At 39.0% G+C, this 9,668-nt stretch overlaps 1 protein-coding gene across 5 annotated transcripts in view; it reads right to left on the bottom strand.

Annotated features, from left to right (window-relative positions):
• CDC14A (cell division cycle 14A) overlaps positions 1 to 9,668 on the bottom strand; it is a 178,434-nt gene that overhangs the window by 95,492 nt on the left and 73,274 nt on the right. The window lies entirely within an intron of this gene.

Genomic DNA, 9,668 nt, shown 5'->3' with positions numbered 1-9,668 from the left:
AGGAAAATGCTTCCAAACAATCTCCTCTCAGGATCCAGGAGAGCTTCTAATGCACCATGAAGTGTTCTATCAAAAGGAGTAGAGACCTACTGCACCGAAAACTGAGTGCTTCATCCTTTATTTAAATTTTTAGAGCAACTTAGCAGGCCTGCTTTAGGCAACATAAAACTGAAGTATCAAGTTCAGGTCAGTTAGCAAGAACTGGCACTGGAGCTTTAACACTAACAATGTTCCAAGGTGTCCAAGGCAAGAAACTTGACCTCAAGGCTCTCAGTCGCTCTTCCCAGCCCCCACTGCTGACCTGAAGGAATAGAGCTGTCAGGCACCTGCCAATCACAAAGTCAAATGTACCACACAAAGTTGGTCCAAGGTGGGGAGGAAGGGGGCGGCCACAGAAGATGCTCCATGGGGAGAAAATGACCATTAAAGGCTTTAACACATAATTAACATAAAACTGAATCTTGTATCACAACCATCTAAGGTAACTTGAAACTATGGCTGCTAAGCCACGAATTTAAATGCAATGTCAACATCACTGAGTTTCAGCATCCTGATAACCTAATTTAAAAATAGTAGGTTAGCAAAGCAGCCTAACAGAAATGTTTAAGTCCTGAAACATCAAAGTTAACCTATGTTAAGGAAGGGTTATTCTAGATACTTAATCGTGATTTCAAGAGTTCTTTTTTTAATGCCATCTGAACTCATGGGTCAGTGAAAAACAAATAACCCCATTTCAAATATCTTGTAAAGATATAAGCCATATATTAAGAAGCAAATTTTAAGGGATTAAACCAGAGAAAGGAGTAGCTGGGGATCTAAGACAAAATACTAGTTTATATAAATAACCACACATTCCTTTGTAGGAACTTGTCTTTTTAGGACAAGAGTTCAGAATCTTTTGTGTGTCATGGACCCCCCTTCAGCAGGACCCCCCTTCATCATTCTGATGAAGCCTGTGAATGTCTATTCTCAGAATGTTTTTAAATGCATAAAATAAAATACATAGAAATAACAGAACACTAATGCAATTAAATGTAAAGTCATCAAAATGTAACAAAACAAATTTATAATACCATACTTTATTGTTAATATTGATATATAACAAGATCTAGTAGCAGGTCTGATAACAACTATAATTTTAAAGAAGAAATGAACATAAATATCTTAAGATATATGCAACAACTGCAATGGGATATAAAAATGTAGTTTCTATTGTGAAAAAGTCACTTATATTGCTAATACTACTATAGTTTATTTCCAACATTTATAATTGGATGCAATCTTATAACTTACATGGCTAGTGAAAATAAAGATATTTTTGTGGGCTTCCCTGGTGGCTCAGTGGTTGGGAGTCCACCTGCCGATGCAGGGGACACGGGTTCGTGCCCCGGTCTGGGAAGATCCCACGTGCCGCGGAGCGGCTGGGTCCGTGAGCCACGGCCGCTGAGCCTGCGCGTCCGGAGCCTGTGCTCCGCGGTGGGAGGGGCCGCGGTGGTGAGAGGCCCGCGTACCGCAAAAAATAAAAAGAATCTGCCTGCCAATGCAGAGGACACGGCTTCAAGCCCTGGTATGGGAAGATCCCACATGCCGCGGAGCAACTAGGCCCGTGAGCAACTAGGCCCGTGAGCAAATAAGCCGTGAGCCACAGCCACTGAGCCTACGCGCCTAGAGCCTGTGCTCTGCAACAAGAGAGGCCGTGACAGTGAGAGGCCCGCGCACCACGATGAAGGGTGGCCCCCACTCGCCGCAACTAGAGAAAGCCCTCGCACAGAAACGAAGACCCAACACAGCCAAGAATAAATAAATAAATAATTTTTTTAAAAATGATATTTTTGTCATCTGAATTCTCTCTATAGACCCTAGTTTAAAAACTACTGCTTTGGTAGAGAAAAGAAAAACTTAGGGAAAAAAGTATCTGTATTTAAAAAGAGTAAAAGAAATGATAAGAATTGAAGGTGCTCCTTACTTCCCTCAAGTGTATCTTCCCACCTAGACGCAGCTAGACCGATCCACAAATGTAAGTTATCAGAAAAGCTCCAGATCCAGTCTCTCGTACTGTCTGCAAAGCATGGTGAGATTATCATGATATCTCTTGTCTTAGCATAGCCACAGTTTTTACCAACAACTGAAAAGAGAGCTCTGGTGACTTGGTGATCAAATGTGCAGACCTGAGAGCGAGGGTGCGTTAACAGGCCATCTGACAAAATTAGGATACAAAGCAGTTACAGCAGGCTAGAAAGACAGGCTGACATTCACAAACTGATGTATAATAAGGGATGCAATAAAATTAAGTCACATCCTCAGGACTGGGGAAAGTTGATGACATACCTTTTTCCAACACTTACTATGCTGGGTAATTTAGATGCGTTAACACATTTAATCCTCATGAAGGCAACAGGTTCCCAAAACCTGCCCTCATAACTAGGCAAGAGAGAAATGGCTTATTAGTGGCACCTGGCTCATACATAGTCAAAGGAAAGTAACCATAAAAGTGAAGGGACACAAAAACATGTTACATATTCTCTGGGGGAAAAAAAGGGAGAAAGATAAAAGTGGCAGAGTAAATCCATGTTATCTACAAAAACCCCACTAAAAAGAGAATTTTAAAAGGCTTTTTTAAATGGAATCCAACAAGGTCAGGGAGAATGAGAACAGACAACAGCAATAAAATTCTGAAAGCTGGAAGTCAGATACATGAGTGATAATAAATTAGAAGACCAAGAAAACTGAATACTAAGGTGACAGGGGAAAAATCAGAGCATCAACCCAACTAATACCAGATAATTCGCAAAAGGCTCAGGAAGTGGCAGCACTGGGTTCTTCTGGAAATAAGAATGAAGGAAATGACTATAATAAGTTTGAAAGTACTTTAAGAAGCTGAAAAATTTTACTCTATAAAAGCAATATTATCTCCTACTTTATAAATAAATCTTACCTGTTGAGTTTCCTCAACCACCCAATGTAGTTAGAACCATCTAAAAATAAAATGGTTGGTCCTGGAAGGCAGCAAGATAACCCGCCCCACACGACGTTCAAGTTTGAATTGGCAGATGGCTTGCAAGAAATATTTTTCACCTACATTGTTATAGGAAATGGAGGTGAAGATTAGGAAAACACCAGGCTCTAGTAAACTCAAAAGTCCTTTCCTACCCTGAAACTGCATCATTATTCAACACAGTGGATGATTTCTTTCCTCTCCGTATCTCTCTCTTGGATCCTTCCCAATAGCAGTCAAACATTTTCAAGTCCCTACCATCTTTAAAAGAAAAAAAATATCTGAAATTTTCTTAACTTCAGCCACCACCCTCTCTTTGGCCTCCTCTTTAAAACAGGGCTTCTCTGAAAAACTATTCATCTTCCTGCCCCCACTTTCTCTTCTCTCACATCTTAACCTCCTCTGTTCTGCTTCCACCCTCATCCATGCCATGAACATTTCTCACTAAGGTCACCAATGATCTCCATATGGCTAAGCCCAGGGGACTTTTTTTTAAATTGAGATAAAATTCACCATTTTAGCCTTTCTAAAATGTACAATTCAGTGATTTCTAATGTATTCATAATGCTGTGATTTTTAGTATAGTCCCAATGCACACCACTAATTCGAAACCATTTTACCACCAGAAAGAAACTCTATACCCATTTGCAATAACTCCTCATTCATTCCCCGTCCCCACTCCAACCCTGGCGATCACTAATCTACTTTCTGTCTCTAGATTTGCTTATTCTAAGTTCAGGGAACATTCTGTAAGCATCATTTTATTTACTCGGTCAAGAACAAGTAATTCCCTCTGAATATTCTCTTCATTGTTCCTGGATTTTGCTTTGACCTCTCTAAACACTACTCCTTCCCAATCTCCTCTGCAAAGTCATCCTTCACCTCCCAGTCTCTTCAAGATTCAATTCCAGACTGAAATTCTCCACACTCCATGCTCTCTTCCGAGACAAGGTGCTCTCAAACTTTAGCATTCATCAGCATCAGCATCACCGAGATGGCTTCTTAAAACACAGAATGCTGGGCCCCACCTGAGTTTCTGATTCAGTAGGTATGGAACGGGGTCTGAGAATCTGCATTTCTAACAAGTTTCCAGGTGGCATCAGTGCTGCTGGTAGGAGGGACCACATTTTGAAAATCCCTGCCCTACACAATCTCATCTATGTAAGGTACCATCTATCTGCCAATAACCCTCAAATTTATCTCCCTAGCACAAAGTCCTTAAAACTCCAAGGCAGGACAGCCAACCACATACATGACATTTCCATTTGGGTGTCTTAAGGCATCTCAAACTCATTGTGGAAGAAGAATCTCTTGAATCTGCCTCTACCTCAAAACAATAACAATAATTTGATCCTCCAATCCTCTGTAACTTGGTAAAAGACACAGCTTCCACAATCACTCAAGCTACAGCCCAGAAGTCCTTCTGTCTCTCTCATTTCCCGTACCCTACTGCACCGTGCCCCACTGTGTTTCCCTCCTAAACATCTTGTGAACGCATTTACTTCTCCTTGGTTCTGCTGCCTCTCACGTAGCACCTCTTCACACACTACAAGAGCCTCCCCACATCCACCCCTCGCCTTTCTAATCAGTTCTCTTCACTGCAGCCAGAGTGATTTCTTTAAAAGGCAAGTCTGATCCAGCCACTCTTCTGCTGTAGCCCTTCTCTGATTCCCACTGCTCTCTCGAGGGAAGGTTCAAATCCTAAAATGGATGCAAGGCCTGTGGTATCTGGCCCTCCCCGCCTCTCCAGTCTCCTCCTCACATCATGCTCCCTCACGCTCTGTGCCCATCACAACCCCCTTCCCTGAGCTCCTCAGAGGGGCACTCTGAACCTTTGCTCCCCTGGTCACATGTTCTCCAATCGCCTTGCCTAGGTCACCCTACTCACCCTTCAGATCCCAGCTCAAAGATGAGTTGTCTCAGGGAAAATCCTCCAACCCCACTCCGGCTAGATCAGGTCCCCATTTTTTTCCACTGGACTTAACTACAGTTTGACATTATATCATGATGTGCTTATTAGATTCCCTGACTCTCTCTCTACAATAGTCCCTAAGAAGACAGGATCTATATGTTTTTTTACTCACCATTGTCTCTTTAGTACCTAATACAGTGCCTGGCATGAAATAGATAGTCAATAAATGTTTGTCAATAAATGTTTAAATTAAGTAAAGGAGCTTGGGAGATCATCCCAAGAAAATGTTCGATGATATCCTATGGCCACTTTTGTTAACTCGAGAGCCTGACACCTCCATCCTCACTAGCAAGAAGAGCTTTCTTTGCATTAACCCCAAATCCCTTCTGTCCATTTAAGATCATTTCTTTCTGTTCTCTTTGCCAAAGAGTATTAACTGAATAAAGCTAAAAAGCAGTGACATTCAAAGTAGTTTTCTCTTTCTTTGTCAAGTGGTATTAAACACACTTTTATTTTAACCCAGACACTTTAGAGAGGCTACACAGAGCTTTCAGGATTTAAATCACTATACCAATGTGCTACAAAGTTTTATACTCCCACAGTTTTTATTGCGGTTTTGGTTCCCAGTTGTTTATTTAACTCCTGGTTTGCTTTTATACTCATTCATCCATGCATTCATTTATATTTATTGAGCCAAATGGTTACTGAGTTGAATAAAAGGACATGTATTTTTCCACCTCCCTCATAAAGGACCACTGAAATCCCATAGATGTCAATTGAGGGGAAACGCTTGCACATCCTGTGCTGCCTGGGAAAACTACAGCTCTAACTTCCATACCATGACAGCTTTACCATATATTGCATTACTCCCTTAAACAGGTAAACACAAGGCTGCTCTTCATTCAGGACATAAGGTAATAATACCCCAAACACCCAGGATTTCTAATCATTCATCCCTGCTGAAGAATACATCGTGTGTCTCTAACCCCCAACACAGAAGACTAATGTTACAACCAACAGCTATCTAGAGACATCCAAATACAAATTTAGCTCAACCTCACGCTTGACCATCCAAATTCTATCCATCCCGGCAATTCTATCTTTCTAAATGTGATTTCTGGCATAATAGTCAACTGAACCATAAAACTATGATGAAGTGGTTATAAAAATCACTGGCAGTCAATAAAGATTTGTTGAATGAAAGACTGAATTATGAATATTTTATAGGTGAAGCAATTGGGATTTTTTGTTTATTTTTACATTTATTTTGCAGAGAAGCAGTAGAAGAAAAATTAAATTTAAGAAAACTAGAATCACCATCCCCAAAGAGATACAAAGAGAAAGGGCTTGATTCCCTATTGTACTAAAGCTGTCTTTCTACAGGCTCTCAAGAGTCAACTGTTAGATATTCAAAAATTTTGAGAGCCCAAATCAGCATTGGAGGGAAAATTTACACCACACAAATCAGCAAATGCTCTTTAATTACAGAGCCGGTTTACCAACACACCACTGTTTCCAACCTACGAATCTAAGAAATCACTTAGAATGAAGCAACCCTGTCAATGTTAATAATGAGCAGATGAAACCAGAGATGAAAGAACATATTTACACAAAACAATAAGAAAGCATTTCTGGTAATGAAGTTGTTTGAAATGAAGAATAAATGAAAAACAGAATCACAGTGTTTACAATGTGGAGACTACATTAAAGAATAAAACAGAGCTATAGTAGATGGACTAAGAAATAACAGAAATGACTGTGATTTACACATCTTGATTCTGATTCTCTGTAAATTCTCCAGATAGCAAGGAGTTATGAGGCAGGCAAATATCTGCAGAGCAATGGGTTAGAAAGGATCTCAAAGGTCATCTGAGCACCCTTCCAATCACTGAACTGAATCCCATCTACACAACTAGCACAAGATCAAGAGCTTCCTAAGGACAGGGAATGTGTCCTTTATGTTGTATGCCCAGAATCTAGTACAGTGTTGAGCACGTTACTCTCGTGTAGCTGTTGAATGAATGAATGAATGAATGAATGAATAACCATTACAAGGAGACCATTCAACATATGCCTGAACAACTCTAAGTGGCTGGGAACTACGGACATTTCAAAACAAAAATTATATAAAAAATCTGTAATCATAAACTGTGTACAATCACAAAAATGTAATCTAGATCACTGCTTTCCAATGGAAATATAATGAAAGCCACAAAAGAGAGCCACATGTGTAATTTTAATTTTTTTCATAACCATATTAAAATAAAAAGAAATAATATTAATTTTAATAATATATTTTGTTTAATCCAATGTATGTGAAATATCTCAGCATGTAATCAACACAATTATAAATAAGATATTTTACTTTTCTTATACTAAACCTTTGAAATCGAATGTGTATTTTATAGGCTTGTAGTCTATTTCAGTTTGGACTAAACAAATTGCAAGTGCTGAATAGCACATGTAGGTAATAGCTACTGTACTAGACAATTCAGCCCTAATTTGTATGGATACTTGGGAAATAGACAATGTCCAAAAATACTTTACACAATTGTCCAAATTACACCTGGTTTCCAGTCTCTGAACACATCCACGCTATATATGCACCAGCTCCAGGGAAAAGAGCAAGCCAATGGTTTATATTATCTAGACCTATAAGATAAAAATGTATTTGCTAAGAATTAGTGGGGAGAACGAAGCTATTTCCCACTTACAAAAGAACAAAAATCAAATGGCTTCACGGGGCAGAGCCAAAAATTGAACATGACCAGTACCCAACAAAAAAAAAGGACACAGAATCTCCTGCTTTTCAGATTTAACATAAAGCTATACACTAATCATTTTGCTCATCTAAAGAAACAGAGATTTGCGAAAATTCATTTCTAAGTTATGGCTTAAAAGGTCATAAGTCAGCAGAATAGAATCCCTAGCAATAACAGATACCAGAAAAACAGGCCAAGGACTGTGCTCTGGGCCTTTTATCAACACCTGACTATCCCCTATTTAACCACAGTAATTTTGTTTTAAAGATAAAAATAATAGTAAATTATCTTTGACTCCAATATTGAAAATAAGAGCTTCATATACGAGGCATTCAACAAAATAACTATGTTCATCAACATAAATGATTGCAAACTTATTCCAAACCACCTTTATCAACTAAGGCTGGCTATCGGAAAAGTACTGTAAAGAGTACAAAAATTTGGCACTTACCCTTCTACAGAAAGTTTGGTACACTGGTCTGAAACCATAAAAACAGGAAAAACAAAAAAAGTAATCTGAGCCAATTTTCACAACTCAAACCACTGAAGCACTGCCATGTCCCCCCCCCAAAAAAAAAAAAAAGAATAGATATTACTCACTTCCTTCTGCGTATTATTGGGTCCTAGAAACCTTGACAGTTGTTTCTGTCCTCAGATCCTGAATAGTGGTGCTTATTTAACACCTTAACAAGAAAACCGGATAAAGAGTCTGCTTTTCATAGTGGTCTCAGTTATTCAATATGCCCCAGCTGTTGAAAATAGATTGCACCGTCCGGACTGGATAATTTATTTTGTTCTATTTTCAAGACTCAGGAAACTGGCCCATCCTCACTAATCAAAACTAATGCAGATTCTTTCCCATCACATCAAGCATCAAAAGTAAAGGTTTATTAAAGATCCATGGAGGTAGAAATGACCCCAAAGATCAACACTGAGAAGCAGAGAGTTAGCCATCATAAAGAAAAGTTGAGAATGAAAGTCTTAAGAGAGCATAAAATAAATTTTGTTTCTACATTTTGATACTTAGGGAAAAAACATGGTAAAGAGAACTTTCCCTTTGAAGTACAAAGTTAATGCTAAATAAACTTTAACAGAAATCACAGTATCATATTTAAACTAACAAATATCGGATTTAACATGTTATGTAAAGAGATACAGTTTATAATTGCATCTAACATCTACCAGCACATGTTTACTTTGCTTTAGAAGAAAGAAGGCAGCCTAATGCCAAGTTCTAAGTAGTTGACCCCTCTGGGCCTTTGTTAAGAGACCTGCAAGTTCTGGCATGCCCAGGTGAGATTTCCCATTAAGACTCAGCCACACTAACACTAGCTCAGCAACCGGGATATCACTAGGGGTCATCCCCAAAACACAACAAACCCATCCCTGAACACAAACAGTATGGGTTCATTTTAATGACAAACGTCATTAAAGGATTGATAGAGGGAGGTTTGTGGGTTCTCTGTTAAGGAAGGTTTTCTGGCGTCAAGTCTGCTTTAAGAGAAAATTCGTTATTCCTGTTCATATTAGATAAAATATCATTATTTGATAAGCCATCTATTTCTAAAACTCAGGAAACCATGCAAAAACATTTCCCCAAATGGAAGCTTATTATTCTAATCCCAAGAGATCTATTCTGTTCCACACAGGTGTGGATCAGGAAATGTATCCTAGAGTTCCAGAAAGCTAGTTCTGCTGGAATGTTAATAGAAGTGGGAGGGGGATGGGGACCGATTTCAGGCTGAAGTACTTGGGAAAATTCTGAGTTAAACAGGTTACTTTATTACTCAGAACCATGCAGAATCTTTCAAATGGGAATGTGCTCTGCAAAATCTCCAAGATGGAGAGTTCTAAACTTATTTGACTGTTGAATTTTTTTTTTTTTTTTTTTGCCACGGTAAACCTTATAGAGCAGTAGTGCACAACCTTGGCAGCATATTGGAATCATGTAGGTAGTTTTTAAAAATCCCAACACCCAGACTTCACCCCAAGCCAATTA

Source organism: Neophocaena asiaeorientalis, unplaced genomic scaffold (assembly GCF_003031525.2).
Source record: "Neophocaena asiaeorientalis asiaeorientalis breed wild unplaced genomic scaffold, Neophocaena_asiaeorientalis_V1.1 scaffold147, whole genome shotgun sequence".
NCBI classification, from domain to species: domain Eukaryota; kingdom Metazoa; phylum Chordata; class Mammalia; order Artiodactyla; family Phocoenidae; genus Neophocaena; species Neophocaena asiaeorientalis.
The sequence above is the reverse complement of the archived record's forward strand: the minus strand, read 5'-3'. Positions and strand labels throughout refer to the sequence as shown.